This window comes from Bos taurus, chromosome 17, assembly GCF_002263795.3.
Source record: "Bos taurus isolate L1 Dominette 01449 registration number 42190680 breed Hereford chromosome 17, ARS-UCD2.0, whole genome shotgun sequence".
NCBI classification, from domain to species: Eukaryota; Metazoa; Chordata; class Mammalia; order Artiodactyla; family Bovidae; genus Bos; species Bos taurus.
The window spans coordinates 51,283,692-51,301,059 of record NC_037344.1 but is presented as its reverse complement, the minus strand read 5'-3'; the positions used below and the strand labels follow the sequence as shown (position 1 = coordinate 51,301,059).

Below are 17,368 nucleotides of genomic sequence, written 5' to 3'. Positions count from 1 at the left end.
CTCCAAACCACAGGCCAGGCCAGCAGCTGCTGCACACGCCACGTGGATGACAGTCGTGCCCTCCCCCACTGCTAAGGTGCTTGCTCAGCAGGCATGGGAACCCCAACTCTACAAGTGCTGCCCTACCTCACTTATGGCCCCCAAGCAATCTCAGCCCACCCAACTGCACCCCGTGGAACCCCAACTCTGCGGACACTGCCCTCACCACCCCTGTGGTCCCCAAGAACTCTCAGACCACCCAACCTCACCCCCATGGAACCTCAACTCTGCGGACACTGACCCCACCACCCCAACGGCCCCCTAACACCCTTGACCCACCCAATCTCACCCCAAGTCCTCTGCCACTTTGAGTCACCAGGGCAAAGTTCCCCAAAAGCACCTGGCAGCTCAGTCCCAGGAGGGGACAGGTCCACACGAGCTTGGGGGGGACGGTGGTGAACAGGGTCAGCTCGGGAAGAACGCAGGTCACAGTGTGACCACGGGCAGAGCTGGGCCTGCCTGGGCCTCCTGGTGACCTTCGGGTGGGGGAGTGTGACACCGCGATGGGGGACAGGACAAATGTGAGGTTGGCCGGGATGTGGGCTGACAGCAAGGGCACTGGGAACCCAAGGGCCACATTGGGGAAACAGCCGAGGACACGGCCCCAAGGGGGCCCCAGGCGGCTCCTGGGGGCCAGGGGAAGGATAGCCTCCGCAGGGGAGAAACCACGCCTGTGTCCGCAACGGAAGGAATCTCAAGAAACAGTCCACTGGCTTTCCAGATGGAAAAACTAAGACTCAGAAAGAAGAAAGGACTCCAGGCAAGAGAGCAAGAGAGCCTGTGGCCAGAAGAGGCCTTTGCCCAGGAATCTCTGGGGGGCCCCCCCTCTCCCCAGGCCCCTTCTTTCCCTTCTTTGCTGGCCACTGCTGCAGGCAGCCTCCCCAGGATTGTAACTGGTTCCTCCACGCAAGCCAGGATTGAGAGCCTGGCAGGTCCTGGGCCCCCTCCACACTGGGCCACTCTGAAAGGGGGTGTCCACTCAGAAACACCAGCACCACACACAGGAGGAAGAGGGTGGTTAACAGAACAGAAGGAAAGACCTGGGAGGTTGGGGGCAGCTCTGGTGATGTGGAATCTTCTGCTTGTCCCTGTAGCTAAGAGGACAGTGCCTTCTGAAAGGGGAAGGGAGGAAGACCATGGGTTGTTACATTTGTATTGTTTAAGAGCCAAAAAAATCATACCCAACATCAAAAATAAAAGAAAAAGAGAAAAAGGGTGTCCATCAGGCCCCCACCAAGTGCAATGCCCCACTCACAGCCCCTCCTCAAAAGCTGAGGAAAATCCAAGATGGTGCAAGCGCTCAACACCTGGATGTCCCCAGGTAGGGCTGGGGTTGCACCTCACATGTACCCCCTCAGCTCCCTGAAATTTCATCACAATGTCCCTCATCACCCTGCCCTCCACTGACGACCATCCTTCTCCAAGGGCATGGACACCCCAAAACCCTCCACTGGTGCTCTGCCCACTGAAGATCTGATGTGGAGGGATGTTAAGAGGGAAGAAGGAGATCATGGTGGTCAGAAGAGGAACAAACCCCTCTCCCCTCCATCTGGGGGCCCTGACTGCTTCCTGCTCTCCACCCCCATCACCTGCTACAGTAGACTTGACTTTCCTTTCAGGAACCATCTTCCCTCTCCAGACTCCAGGAGTGATCACATGATCCAGGCCTGGCCAATCAGATTCCTGCTTCCCCTGGACCAATGATTGGCTCAGGGATTGGCATGTGACCCAATATGAGCCAATGAGAGTCGTTGAGTCTTGAGACTTTGAGAAGGAACCAGAAAGAGGCACTCTCCACTGGGGCTGTAAGCTAGGAGGATGAAACCTTGGGGGTCTTGTGGGGCCACTGCATGGCAGAAACCTATCCAAGAACATACCCCTAGACAGGCAAAAGTGAAGGGTGGCGAGAGAACAGTCGGGTCCTGATGACAGCCATGCCTGAAGGCAGCTCAAAGCTTGCTTCTTCATTCAGGGAAGTCAAGGCTCTCCTTCTATGCATTTTGCTTTGGCCAGCCCAACCTGGGTTTCTGCCACTTGCCATCAAAAGTTCTGACTCCTCCAGAGCACGAAGGAGTCTTGGAGCAGGCAACCTTTCCATCGGGTGCTGTCCAGCCTTCTACCACTGCAAAGCCAAAGAATTCAGAGCCAAAACTGCCACCCTACAACCACTGTAGGAGAAAAGCCCACATGGACTTCTCCCAGCCATCGAGACAGGATAAACCGTGTAACTCTTAAGAACGTGGGAACAAGTCTCACCCAGCAAACGGGAGCTACTACGAGTACAACCACTAGCACTGTCACTGCAGTAGCCGCAGCCCGGTGACAGCGATGTGGAAGGAAGACCAGGCACACCAAGAGCAATTTGGCATCTGTCCTGGAGCCCAGAGACAAGAGACTGGCCTCCGGAGAGGGGTCAGTTGTGGCCACCAGTGCTGGACCCAGTTCCAGAATTCCTTTTGTCCCAGCTTGTCACAAAGCCCAGCAGACCCTGGTGGTCCGATGCAGCAAAGCCAATTCTATCCCAGCTTCTCTCTGGGTTTTAAACCCAGAGAGGCCAGCACGAGGACGAGGCCAGCAGCTGGGCAGGTAGAAGTCAGTTCTGCTTGCCTTTCCTCCCAGAGCACCACGGGCAACTTCCAAATTGCTCTGTGGCTTTGCATTGCACAAGGTGGTGAGAAGTCTGATGTCCCCACAGCTTTTCTACCCTTCTCTGTCTAATGAAATGCCGACTAGGGATGGCAGCCCTGGACAGGTGCTCACATTGTGGACTGCACAAGGGCTCCAGAAGCCAGGGGAGTGACACCTTTTCAAACCAGCCCTGGAGAATCCCTGGCCACCCCCCCACCCTCCTCAAGCCCAGCCTGGCTGGCTTCCCACTCCATCAACACAGAGCATCCACCACCAAGGGGCTGCCACCCCTGCCACCCACCTGCCAAAGGCACTCCACCAGCTCCCTGGTCCAGCATCCTCAGATGCAGGTTGTCCCCAAAGCCAGGGGCCCCTTGGGGCCTCATGCTGCTTACACTCACCACGAGCTTATTTCAATAAGCTCAATTTCTATCCCTCCCAACCTCAGCCACATTTTTTTGCCAACTTGAAAAAAAAAATTTTTTTTAGGAGAATAAGTCTGGCAGCTCCTCAAAATGTTAAACATAGAATTACCGTATGACCCAGCAATTCCACTCCTAGGCATAGACCCAAAAGAATGGAAAACAGAGATTCAAACAAATCAGTGTACACGCACATATTCACAACACCAGTATTCACTATAGTCAAAGGTGGAAACCACCCAAGGGTCCGTCAATGGACGAGTGGATAAATCAACAGAACACAGTCTACCCCTATGATGGAGTATGATTCAGCTCTAAGAAGGAACGAAACACGGACACCCACCACAACGTGGATGGACCTTGCAAACAGGATGCTGAGTGACAGAAGCCAGACACGAAAGGACAAACACTGGATGATTCCACTGATGTGAGATGTCCAGAACAGTAAATCCACAGAGACAGAAAACAGGTTGGTGGTTGCCAGGGGCAAGGGGTGGGATGGAGGTGGGGAGGGTGCTGATAGATGTAAGGGTTACCAGGCAAGTTTTGAAACTAGATAAAGGTGGTGTTTGCATAACATCGGGGGATTAAGTTTTTACTTCATCAGCAATGTTGGGAGGTGCAGAACAAGAAAAAGTATACATTGCTTCACCAAAGACAAGGGTGCAGGGAGGACTTTCCTGGTGGTCTAGTGGCCAGGACTCCACGATCCCAATGCAGGGGGCCCAGGTTCGATCCCCGGTCAGGAAACTAGATCCCACATGCTGCAACTAAGAGTTTGCATGCCACAACTAAAGATCCCACGTGCTGCAACAAAGTTCGAAGATCTCACATGCTGCAGCTAAGACCCGGCGCAGCCAAATAAATTAACATAAAGACAAGGCGAGGAGAGGATGAGCGAGACCCATGGGGCAACGTAGGGGGTCCCCTGAATCTGGCCTTGGCTGAACGAGGTTCTGAGAACAGGATCCAGGTTAGAGCAGGAAAGCGATGCAGTGGCCCCAACATCACTGCAGTCCGGGGCTTTGGGGTCAGGAGGGGATGGTGGCATCCATTGTTCTCCAGACACTTTGAGGTCCCCACTCAGAGCTCAGCCCCAAGCTACTGAATGAGGCAGGGTCCAGGCCACAGATGGTCTTGGCGCTCCGGCAGGGTGCGGCAGAGAGCAGACAAGCAGTAAATAATGACCTCTGAGTGCAGGCTGGGGGCTCTGCAAGCCTTGAGGAGGGCAAGAGGGAGCCGGGGAGAACCTCCTGGAGTGTGAACAAGACACAGCGGGGGGAGGGGGAAGTAGATGGGGCTCTAGGCAGAGGCCACCACCTAAGCAAGAGCCCAGAGACCAGAACAGGCACTGTGTGCTTGAGAAATTCCTCGAGTCATTCAAGGCCCATGGGCCACAGAAAGGGTGGATTTTGTTTGAAAGGCAGTGGGGAGCTACAGAAGGTGGTTGACGAAGAGAGGAAAGGGCTGGAGTGTTTGATAAGCAGGCGCCGTGAAGAGCAAGCGTGGAACCAGGAGGCCAGGGTACGGGGGTGGGGGGGTTATCACAAGATACGTGAGATGATGCTGTGGGATTGGGGCAGCAGGGACCAAGAAGCAGAAGCAGACTGTGTGGAAGGTGGGAAGGAGACTGCCGGCCTCAGAAACACCTTGCTCTGGGGGTGAAGAAGGCCATGCGTTCCCCCAGGGATGGGGGCTGTGGTTCCCCTCCTCTGGCAAGACGCCTCGGGGCTCTGATCCTCTATTTCCTCAATGGCAGACGGGAAGCATGCGTGTTCCTGCTCCACGGACCCAGGAGGACAGCATGCTTGTGAAGTGATGCCTGGTGAACAGAAGGTGCTCAATAAGGCAAACTCAGCCAGGTCAGGGTTCCAGGGAGAAGAGGGGGTGCTCTGGTGAGGTTAAGGGCTTGCTTCACCAGGCGGCATAGGACACTCCTGAGCCCCATGGGACGGGGACACCGCAAGCCCCGCTGGGCCTCGCACATCCAAACCACAAAACACGGCGGGGGCAACTGCCCTGCTGCCCTGCGGAATCAGCCTGAGGAAGGCTGCAAACTGGGGCTCCCATGCACACGGCAGGGACCCCCAGCACGCCTGTCCCAGAGGAGACACCTGGCCAGAGCCAGGAAGCCGCCCTGGAGAGCCCTATAGGCTGTGGCTCTGATTTGGCAGCAAACCCACAACGCTGCCAACCCCACGTTCCGCATCCACAGAGAGAACTCACCACTGCCTTGGATTCTGTGTCTGCCTCTGCGGCCTCCCGTGAGCCTAGCACAGCACCGGGCACACAGCAGCTGCTCAATGAATGAACTTCTGGGAGATGAACACCAGTAACACGAGGTGAGGACAGAGCCCACCACACCCGCATCCTCAGTCCCCAGCCCTGCTGGGGAGAGGTCTCTTTCTTTGGGTGGGGGGAGGGTAAGTTTCCATCCTGCCCTGACATCCCTCTTAGGCCCAGGCAAGACAGCCAGGGAGGCCATACCAAGCACACTCCGTGGACTTTTCGTATACCAAGCAGCCTGGCTCATAGGAGGGTGGATCATGGCTGCCGGGGCTGGGATGTCTCTGAGAGCTCAGGGAAGTGGGGGGATTGCTTGTTAAGAGCCCAGAACTGAAGCTGAAATGTGCCTGGGACCCTTCAGACCTGAGCCTTGGAAGATGAAAGGGGAGCTGTCTGCACAGCACGTGCCTGACATTTTCTTGGAGCTAATGGGCACCCACGCTGGAAATTGCAGCGGGTGGAGGAGCCTCAGAATTTAAAATCAGCTGCCAGGCAGGAGCGAGGAGGCCCCCAGCACAAGCACACGAGCACTAGTCAGAACCCTCCACTGAGCTCAGAGCAGCCACCAGTCTCACAGAAGGGACATGGTCTATGACACCCCCATCCCCACCCAGACTGTCTCGGGTCAGAGACACACAGATGATCTGGGAGCCTGTAGGCAGAGGCCTCGTTGGTCTCTTCAGTGTCTGACACACAGTTGTTCAGTCGCGAAGTCCTGTCCAACTCTTTGTGACCCATGGACTGTAGCCTGCCAGGCTCCTCTGTCCATGGGGATTCTACAGGCAAGAATACTGGAGTGGGTTGCCCTGTCCTCCTCCAGGGGATCTTCCCAACCCAGGAATCGAACCTGAGTCTCCTGCATTGGCAGGCAGATTTTTTATTGCTGAGCCACCAGGGAAGCTCATCTGACACACAATAGCTCCTCCATAAACATTTAAGTGACAGCTGAATCCCCCACAAGGCGCATGGTGCACACAGTAGGTGTATTGTTTTCCTGGAGCCACTGTAACAAATTGCCACAAACTGAAGGGCTAAAGACAGGGGAAATGGATCTTCTCACTGATCTGGAGGCCAGAAGTCCAAAATCAGGGTGTCAACAAGGCCACACTCCCTCCAGAGGCTCCAGGGGAGGACCTTTTCCTGGCTCTTCCAGCTCCTGGTGGCTCCAGGTTTCCTTAGCTTGTGGCCCCACCGCTCCAATCTCTGCCCACCTTCACATGGCCTTTTTTTCTTTGTGTCTGTCTTCATTTTGGGCTCCTCTTCTTTTTGGCCATACCATGCAGTATGCGGGATCTTAGTTCCCCGACAAGGGATTGAACCTGTGCGCCTAACATTGGGAGTGCAGAGTCTTAACCAGGACCTGGCCTCCTCTTCTTATAAGGATTCCACTTATATTGGACTTAAGGCCTAGCCTCTCCAGTGTGACCTCAACTTAACTAGTTACATCTACAAAGATCCTCTCTTCCAATAAAGTCACACTCATAGGTTCCAGGTGGACATGAACTTGAGGAGGACACCACTTAACCCAATACAAAGCACTCTAAATCACTTCAGTCAAGTCTGACTCTGTGCAATCCTATTGACTGTAGCCCCCAGACTCCTCTGTCCATGGGGATTCTCCAGGCAAGAATATTGGACTGGGTTGCCATGCCCTCCTCCAGGGGATCTTCCCGACCCAGGAATTGAACCCACATCTCTTATGTCTCCTGCATTGGCAGATGGGTTCTTTACCACTAGCGCCACCTGGAAAGCCCCAACCCAAAACAGCAAGGTGCTCAATATGTGCTTTGTTCACTGCTATATCTCCGAGCCTGGCACAAAGAGGCATTCAGTGGCCCAAGGAGAATGGAGACCTGGAAGCCAGCACTGGGGCGCGGGTGGAGAGATGGGACAGGACTTGAAGATAAAAACAGTTCTGGAATGTGAGGTGAAGATGCTGCATAAACACCAGCTAGAATGAAGCTGACTGTTCACACTTTGTATTTCTAGCTTTTGACATACAGTAAAAATTCGGGAATAGGCCATCTATTTGAAGGTTGCCTTCAGCAGGGGCTTATGGTGCAGAATGAATGCCCAGGAACCCGACTCTGAATCAAGTAATGAGATAAAGGTGGGAAGTTGTGTGGGTGAGCCTCATCTGGCCTGGCCCATAGGAGCCAGAACAGCCCATGTGGATGGGGGCAGAGGCAGAGATCCTGCCCGGTGCCCTGGCCACCCCCTACTGTCAACCATGATTTATAGGCACCTCTTGTTGGGCTTCCCTGGTAGCTCAGATAGTAAAGAATCTGCCTGCAATGCAGGAGACCCGGGTTCAATCTGTGGGTTGGGAAGATCTCCTGGAGACGGGCATGGCTACCCACTCCAGTATTCTTGCCTGGAAAATTCCATGGATAGAGGAGCCTGGTGGGCTACAGTCCATGGGGTCACAAAGAGGTGGACACGACTGAGTGATTAACACTTTCACTTTCACTTGTGGGACAGGTACCAGCACACAGCAGCAAGTGACAGACTCAAACTCCCCGCCCACCGTCGCAGAACTGGTGTTCCAGGAGGTGACACGAGAATGACTATAGGATGGCGGACAGTGTTTGCGCTATGGAGAAAAGCAGAAGTGTGGAGTAGGTAGGCAGGGGATAGGGGCTGGGGTGCAGTTTTAAAGTGGGTGCTCAGGGACAGGCTCACCAAAAGGTGTCCTCAGGCAAACACGTGGAGGAGGAGAGAGAGGAAACCGTGTAGATGTCTTGGATGGGCGTTCCAGGCAGAGGGAACGGCAAGTGCAAAGGCCCTGAGGTAGGAACAGCAGGGAGACCCAGACGGTGAGAGTGGAGGTCACACGGGGCTTTCACTCCAAGTGAGAAGGGAAGGATGACGCCCTGTGGGCTGGGGCGATGTGAAGGGTCTCCTACGCTAGGCCTGCCCCCGCATCTCTGTGCTCAAGGAAACTTCAGCTGTGCCCCCTGTCTACAGCCATGGGCGCAGGCCTCTGTGCACTGGATGCAGGTAAAAGGGCTGGCCCACCCATAATCCTAACACTATTAAAGCCACTGTCCAGGGACTTCCCTAGTGGTCTGGAGGTTAAAACTCTGTGCTGCCAATGCAGGGGACAGAGGTTCAATCCCCAGATGGAGAACTAAGATCCCACCTGCCAAGCAGTGCAGGAAAAAAAAAAAAAACACCATCCAGGATCCTACAGAAATGGGCCCCTGCCCACCTTGGCAACTCCAGCAAGAAGACCAACCTCCCTGTTCCTCACCTGGCAAAGAGGTCACTGGGCTCCCTAAGGAGGAGCCAGGACCCCAACCACAGCCTGTCCTTGGCCCTGCCCAAGGGGCGGTGGTCCAGAGTGGCCAAAGGTCACCATTCTCAGAGTCAGCTCAATGTGCCGCCCATAGGGGTGCCACCTGCCACCCCCCACCAATCTGGTACCAGGTTAGACAAACCCAAGCCAACGGGAATCTCCACACATTCTGGCCAATCAGGAAATTATTTGGGTATCTACAATGTACAAGCAGTATTCCAAACACTGGAGCTACAGCAGTGAACCAGTCAGACAAACTGCCTGCCAATCAGAGCTGACATCCAGTGACTGGCCGGTCCCAACAGGGAAAGCTCCCAGCCAGGTACTCAAAGGAGATGGATGGATGGAAGAGGAAGGAGAAATGAGTGGATGGATGGAGGGATGGATAGATGGGATAGAGTGGGGGACGGATGGATGAAGGTGATGAATGAGGTGAGTGACGGATGCATGGAGGGTAAGATGGATGAGGGAGGGAGGGGAGAGGGAAGAAGGAAGGATGGGTGGGTGAGGGGTGGATGGATAGGTGGATGGATGGATGGATGGATGAAGGGATGGATGGGGAAGGATGGATGGATGGATGGATAGATGGAGAGGGGATGAATGGATGATGAAGGTGATGAATGAGATGAGTGAGGAATGGATGGAGGGTTGAGTAGACAAGGGAGGAAGGATGGATGGATGGATGGATGGATGGATAGGTGGGTGGATGAAGGGATGGATGGACGAAGCATGGAAGGATGGGTGGATGGATGGATAGATGGATGGATGAAGGGATGGATGAATGAAGCATGGAAGGATGGATGGATGGATGAAGCAAGGGAAGGATGTATGGATGGATAGATGATGGATGAAGGGATGGATGGATGAAGTGGGGGATGGATGGATGGATGGATGAAGCAAGGGAAGGATGGATGGATGGACAGATGGATGGATGAAGGGATGGATGGATGAAGCGGGGGAGGATGGATGGATGGATGGATGGATAGATGGAGAGGGGATGAATGGATGATGAAGGTGATGAATGAGATGAGTGAGGAATGGATGGAGGGTTGAGTAGACAAGGGAGGAAGGATGGATGGATGGATGGATGGGTGGATGGATGAAGGGATGGATGGATGAAGCATGGAAGGATGGGTGGATGGATGGATGGATGGATGAAGGGATGGATGGATGAAGCGTGGAAGGATGGATGGATGGATGAAGGGATGGATGGATGAAGCAAGGGAAGGATGGATGGATGGATAGATGGATGGATGAAGGGATGGATGGATGAGTGTGGAAGGATGGATGGATGGATGGATGAAGGGATGGATGGATGAAGCGGAGGATGGATGGATGGATGGATGAAGCGAGGGAAGGATGGATGGATGGATAGATGGATAGATGAAGGGATGGATGGATGGATGAAGGGATGGATGGATGAATCGAGGGAAGGATGGATGAATGGATGGATGGATGGATTGGTGGATGGATGGATGGATACATGGATGGATGAAGTGGGGGAAGGATGGATGGATGGATGGATGGATGGATGAAGGGATGGATGGATGAAACGAGGGAAGGATGGATGAATGGATGGATGGATGGATGGATGGATGGATGGATGGATGGATAGGTAGATGGATGGATGGATAGATGGATGGATAAGGGAGGGGAGGATGGATGAATGGATGGATGGATGAAGGTGGGGATAGATGGATGGATGGATGGATGGATGAAGGGATGGATGGATGGATAAGGGGGAAAGGAAGGATGGATGGATAGATGGAGAGGGGTGATGGATGGATGAAGGTGATGAGTGAGATGAGTGAAGAATGGATGGGTGGATAAGGGAGGAAGGATGATGGAGGGATGGATGAAGGGGGGATGGATGGACGGATGGATGGATGGACTGATCAACCAATGGATATCAATTCAAGTGTTCCACTTTTCAGAGGTTACTTTTTTAACCAACTCCCAGAGCCAAGCATGTTTTTATTCCACTAATATCCCCCCATCAGGCTTCCTGCCAGCCGCCATGGGGGACACAGATGAGCACCATCATCCCCATGAGCACCCTCCCAAGTCCACACAAGTGCTCCCCAAGCCCCAGGATGCTGGGCACAGAAACCCAGGGGGAAAGCTGCCTCTGATTCCAATCTCCAGAATCCCAGTGGGATGGACTCAAGGCCCACCCTCCCCTGGGCACCACTCTCCTCAACCCACAGCCAGCACCCCTTCCTCCTGGAGAAGAGGAGAAAAGGAAAGCCCGTTGACTGCAGCCTCAGAAACATTTTCCTTGTGGCCAATGGGATTCACAGCCCTGGGTATCACGACACATCACGCCACACTCAGGCACCAAGCAATAGCCAGAAAAACAGCTTCCAGTGGGTCCAGAATGTGGCATATTCCCCCAGATATGTTTTCATTGGACAGATTTCCAGGGACCTGCTCCCCTTCTCCCCATCCAGCTGAGCCAGGCCCCAGGGACCAGCTCAACACGAAGCATTATCAAGAGAGTTCACAGAAACACCCCTAATTTCTGGCTTCTCTGAAAACTAGGGACTCACACACATTGCAGGCAGGGATGTAAAATGGTGCAGTCTCTGCGAAAAACAGTCTGGCAGCACCTCACGAAGATAAACACAGAGATACCGTGTGACCCAGCAAGTCTACTCCCAGGCATACAGCCCAAAAAATGAAAGCAGGTGATGAAATAAAACAAACACGAATGTTCAGAGCAGCGCTATTCACAACAGCCAAGAAACAGAAACAACCCAAACATTCTTCAACTGATGAGTGGGTAAATAGACTGTGACGGATCCATTCACTGGAATATTATTTAGCTATAAAAATGGACACATAAGGCTTCCCTGGTGGCTCAGTGGTAGAGAATCCTCCTGCCAATGCAGGAGACTTGGGTTCGATCTCTGATCCTGGAAGATCCCACATGCTGCGGACCAACTAAACCCATGCGTCACAACTGCCGAGCCTAAATTCTAGAGCCTGGGAGCTGCAACTACCGAGCCCATGAGCTGCAGCCACTGAAGCCTCGAGCCCCAGAGCCTGTGCTCCACGAGAGAAGCCACCACAATGAGAAGCCCCAGCACCACAACTAGAGAGTAGCCCCCACTCGATGCAATTGGAGAAAAGTATGCGAAGCAATGAAGACCCAGTGCAGCCAAAAAGAAATTAAATTATTTTTAAAAGGGGGGAAGATATAAAAATCATGAAAATATTATGCCGAAAGGAAGAAGCACGTATTGAATGATGCCATTTATGCAAAATGTCCAAAAGAGGCAAATCCCCTGAGTTAGATGTAGGCTGGTGCCTACCAGAGGCTGGGGGAGGGGAGGATGGGAAGTGACTGTTAATAGGTATTAGGTTTCCCTTCGGAGAAGACAATGGCACCCCACTCCAGTCCATGGGGTCGCTAAGGCACGACTGAGCAACTTCACTTTCACTCTTCACTTACATGCATTGGAGAAGGACATGGCAACCCACTCCAGTGTTCATGCCTGGAGAATCCCAGGGACGGGGGAGCCTGGTGGGCTGCCGTCTATGGGGTTGCACAGAGTCAGACACGACTGAAGCGACTTAGCAGCAGCAGCAGCAGCAGCAGAGTTCCCTTGGGATGATGAACACATTTTAGGATGAGACAGTGGTGACGGTGTGGCACGCCACTGAATCTATTACACATCCACGAACCATACACTTTAATATGGTTCAAATGGTAAATCTTATGTGTATTTTTCCGCAACAAAATCATTTAGGGGCATGACCAGCTGGAGGTGAGCAGGGGTCACCCACGTGAGATGGATACCCCTCTCTGCTGATTGCCATGTCCCCTCGCAGTCTATTCTATCTGTTTATATCCCCAGCCTGAAACAGGACTAGGTGACCTAGAGCACAGTTCCCCTTCCCCTTCAGGCCTGGCTGTATGGATGGAGCTCTCGCCTCCACCATCACTTCCCAGGAACCCTCCCCCAACTCCAGCTCCCCAACCTGGGTTCCCAAAAGCCTCTCTCTCCCTGCCACCCCCATGGGCCCAACGCCACGCACCACTGCCGTCTGTTTACCCACTGTCTCCCAGAGCCCGGAGAGAGCTCACAGCCAGCAGTTTGAGCCCTATCTTGGATCACCTGCATAGCAGGAGCCCTGAAGGCTGTGGGCCGAGTCACAGCCCCTCAGGCACTAAGGGAAAAGGTGGTGCCCTGCAGCAGGTCACCCTTACCCTAGAGATGCACGCTGTCACCAAGCCACCACCTGCCCACACACCGCCAAGTGTGGAAAGCTGCCAACTAGGTTCAACTTCCAATTCTGCTACTATGTGGCTGTGTGACCCTGGACACAATAGGGACCTCTCTGGGCTTTTTTTTTTTTTTGGTTGGGGTGGGCCCTCGATGCTGTGCCTGGGCCTTCTCTAGTTGCAGCAAGAGGGGGCGACTCCTCACTGTGATGCATGGGCTTCTCACTGCGGTGGCTTCTCTTATTGCAGAGTACAGGCTCTGGGCACACAGGCTTGGGTAGTTGCACTCGGACTCAGTAGTTGTGGCTCGAGGACTCTAGAACTTTGGCTCAGTAGCTGTGGCACATGGGTTTTAGTTGCTCTGGGGCATGTGGAATCTTCCCAGGTCAGGGATCAAACCCAGGGCTCCTGCATTGGCAGGCAGATTCTTCTCCATTGTATCACCAGGGAAGTCCTCTCTGAGCTTTATTAACATCCCATCTGTCAAACTCTCTCCCTAGGGCCAGTAGAAAGATGACTCTTTGGGGAAAGATCTATGGAAAGCTCAACACCCATAAATGAGTCCCCAGAGACATCCCTGGTGGTCCAATGGTTAAGAATTCACCTTCTAAGGCAGGGGACAAGAGTTCGATCCCTGGTCAGGGAACTAAGATCCCACATGCCACGAGGCAACTAATAAGCCCTTGTCTGAGACAATGCTCCGCAATGAAGATGGGGAATGCTGCAACTAAGACCCGAAGCAGTCATAAATAAAACTTAAAAGATATTTTTAAATAATAATGAGCCCCCCAAATCAGAGCTAAGGCTGTTACCACCCTGCATTGCTCCAAATACTAGGGGCAGGAAGGGAGGCAAGTTAACAACCATGATGGCGCTGATGTTACCGGCAGAGGTAGTTACCGTGACTGTCTCCGTGATGCAGATAAGCAAACTTAAGCTGGGGGAAGAGCCGACCAAATGGTGCAGTGAGTCCGTAATTAGGAGGTTGGACGGGACAGGGGAGCCCCACACCTGATGACGGAGAAAGTAGAGGGCTGATTCCCCGCGGTGAGCGGGGCCTCGCACAGTCTGGAAACAAGAAGGAGGGGGCTGCCCTTCCCCGCCCTGCGAACTTGGCCGCGGGGCAGCTCACTCAACACCCTCTCGTTACAGATGGGAAACTGAGGCCGGAAGAGGGTCAGCAGGCTGTTGCCTCATGGCCAGACTCCGCCCTCCTGAACTGGATCACTCTGCCCTAGCGGTGCAGGCAGGCGTCTGGGACAGGGGCGGGGGCGGGGGCAGGGGCGGGAATGGGCGGAACTGAGTGGTCTGCGCTGAGCCCAGGGGCCAGGCAGGGGAAGGGCTCCATACCCACAGGATAATCAGGTCCCGGGACAGAAATGCCTCTGCATCCTGGCTGGGGGACCATGGATAAGATCCCGACCCCCACCCCAAACGCCACATCCTGCATCAAACTTTCCAACGAAGGGACTTCCTGGCAATTGAGTGGTTGTGCAGTGCTGTGCTTAGTCGCTCAGTGGTGTCGGACTCTGCGACCCCGTGGACTGTAGCCAGCCAGGCTCCTCTGTCCATGGGGATTCTCCAGGCAAGAATATTGGAGTGGGTTGCCATGCTCTCCTGCAGAGGATCTTCCCCTTCCAGGAATCGAACCGAGGTCTTCTGCACTGTAGGCAGATTCTTTACCAGCTGAGCTACTAGGGAAGCCAGGATTCTGATTTCCACTGCAGGTGGCACAGGTTCGATTCCTGGTCGGGTAACTAAGGGCCCGCAAGTCGCAATCCGCAATCCCGCAAGTGCAGCCAAAAAAAAGAAAAAAAACCTTCCAGGAAAAACACACCCCTGGCACCTGCCCCACCTCTTACCTCCCTGAAAAAGGATCCCCAACTACTGGGAGAACTTCCCACCGGCACCCCCTGCCACTCATTCTGCTCGGAGAACCCCTCCCAGGGCCCTCGGAGCTGTCCCTCACTACCGGTAGTTCCGCCTCATCCACCGGCACCCGCTCACCGGAAGAATCCGATTTCCCACATCAAACACGACTGTCCCCATTCAACAGAACAGGAAACGGAGGCTCAGAGAGGTGAACTCACTTGCCCAAGGTCACACAGCGAGGAAGCAGCCAAGCTTCTTTGGGATCCCTCAAACCGCCAGCCCAGCGACGCCCCGCCCCAACCCGCTCCCGCACACCCCGCGCCCCCTCCCAAAGCAGGCAGAAGGGAGGCGGTGCTGGTTGGAGCCGTCAAGGAGGCCCATTTCTGTTTCCAATTTAATTGGTACATTTGTGTCCGCTGGGCTGCGGCCAGCTCGGCCGTACGGCACTGCTCCCCTGCCAGGGCAAGATCTGCTCAAAATCACTTCCTCCTCGACCCTTTTTCTTTTTTTTCCCCCCTTTTAATTTTAAAAGAGAGAGAGAAAGAGGGAAGCCACAGCCCTGACAAAACCTCCTGGCACACCAGGTCTCAGGGTTCCACACGAGAACCCTTGCCGTGCGACGCGCCCTCCCTCTGGGGTATTTCACAAACATTACGCCGGATTTTTCCTGGCTCTTCCTCATTAAGTTCTGGGCGCCCCAGGAGGGACGTGGTTTCCATTAGACCCAGCTCCTCCATCTGGCCTTCCAAACGGCAATTTTCTCTGCAGAGAGAAGGCGAGGTGGGGGGTGGAGGGGGGGTGGGGGGGGACACACAGAGAAGAGGCTGGTGTCTGGGCAGTGGGGGATGGGGCGCTGGCACCAGCTGTGTGACCCGGGCAAACCGATTAACCCCCTGCCCTGAGGCTGGGATGGGGATGGGGGGCTATGGAGTGGGTTGTAGGCACAAGACAGGGCGAGCTATGTGGGGGCTGAGCATCATGCCTGCTGGTGGTGAGATGCTGTGACCCGGTTACTAATTCTGGGAGGACCCTGGCATTCGAAAGGATGAGGGGTTCAGGGTCCTGGGTCCATCCACTTGGCTTCAGCCTGGATGGGACTGAACCAACAACCGAGGCGAAAACAGGCTGCAGAACACAGCTCTTGACATTCTGCTGAGTGAAATAAGCCAGACATAGAAGGACAAACACTGCAGATTCCACCCAAATGAGAGCCCCAGGGTAGTCAAGAGTCACAGGAAGTATAATAGAAGGATACGTGCCAGGAGCCGGGGGAGGCAGAAGGGAAGTTTGTGTTTAATGGGCACAGAGTTTCTGTTTTGCAAGATAAAAAGTTCTGGTGATGATGGTGATAATGGTTGCACAACTGTGAACGTTCTGAGCTGTATATTTAAAAACGGCTGAGGGACTTCCCTGGAGATTCAGTGGTTAAGACCCGAGCTTCCAAAGCAAGGGGTCTGGGTTCAATCCTTGGTTGGGGAACTAAGATTCCCACATGCTGCACAGCATGGCCAAACAAACAAACAAAAATGGCTGAGATGCTGTGTTTAAACTGTACCATTCTGAAGGAGAGCAGCCCTGGGATTTCTTCGGAAGGAAAGATGCTAAAGCTGAAACTCCAGTACTTTGGCCACCTCATGCAAAGAGTTGACTCATTGGAAAAGACTCTGATGCTGGGAGGGATTGGGGGCAGGAGGCGAAGGGGACGACAGAGGATGAGATGGCTGGATGGCATCACCGACTCAATGGGCGTGGTCTGAGTGAACTCCAGGAGTTGGTGATGGACAGGGAGGCCTGGCGTGCTGCAGTTCATGGGGTTGCAAAGAGTCGGACACGACTGAGCGACTGAACTGAACTGAAACTGTACCATAGTTTTAAAAAAAAATTTTTTTAAACACACACACACACCTCATCCAGGGAGGCCTCCCTGATTGTTAGCTAAGAGCACCTAGCTGCTTTATGGGGGTTCCCACTGTCAGAGCCACCCCATGAAAAGAGAGCATTGCCAAGAACACTGCCAGGGGTCCTACCACTCAGTGGACCCTCAGAGCCAAGGGCTGAGTGGGACCACAGTCAAGGGCTGATGGCAGGATCTGAAGGCCACACGACCTGACTGGGCCTGCAGACCAGTGTCTCACAGCTCTGGTCCCTCAGCAGTGCCCCATCGGCTGAGCTCTCCACTGACCAGTCGCTTCTACCCAGATGGCCTGGATGCAGGGAGGGGCTGACTAGAAACTCTATGCCTCTTAAGATGGGTCCTTGTCCGAGGGTGAGGTGGGCAGCTCCTGGGTTCCCACCGACTCCCCAGCACCAACATCTGGCAAACGTGTCCACAGCTGTGCAGCTGCCGGAAACGCCTGCTCCCAGCCTCCTCCGCTCACACAGGCCCTCAAGGACAGCTTTCCGAGGAATTTATGGGGTCGCCTCTAATATTTCAGGGCAGATCTCTGGGGGATGTCCTCCACCACATGCGAACAAGGACAAATGTTTCTGCTGCTAAGAATAGCTGCTCTAGGCTGGGAGCCCACCCACTCATCACCCGCCCTTCCATACATCACCTCTCTCCCCAACCTCCAGCAAATCACCCGTCTGGACTCC

General features: G+C 54.1%; 1 protein-coding gene across 18 annotated transcripts in view; it reads right to left on the bottom strand.

Moving 5' to 3' along the window:
- The window catches only part of NCOR2 (nuclear receptor corepressor 2), a 237,351-nt gene that overhangs the window by 159,825 nt on the left and 60,158 nt on the right, over positions 1 to 17,368 (bottom strand). Inside the window, exon 1 of one of the 18 annotated variants that reach the window (XM_059876315.1) lies at positions 380 to 17,269. The exons of the other annotated variants lie outside the window; for them this stretch is intronic. The gene's annotated coding sequence lies outside the window, so the exon portion shown is untranslated. Of the gene's footprint in view, positions 1 to 379; positions 17,270 to 17,368 lie in introns of those variants that run through there. 18 annotated transcript variants of the gene reach the window in all.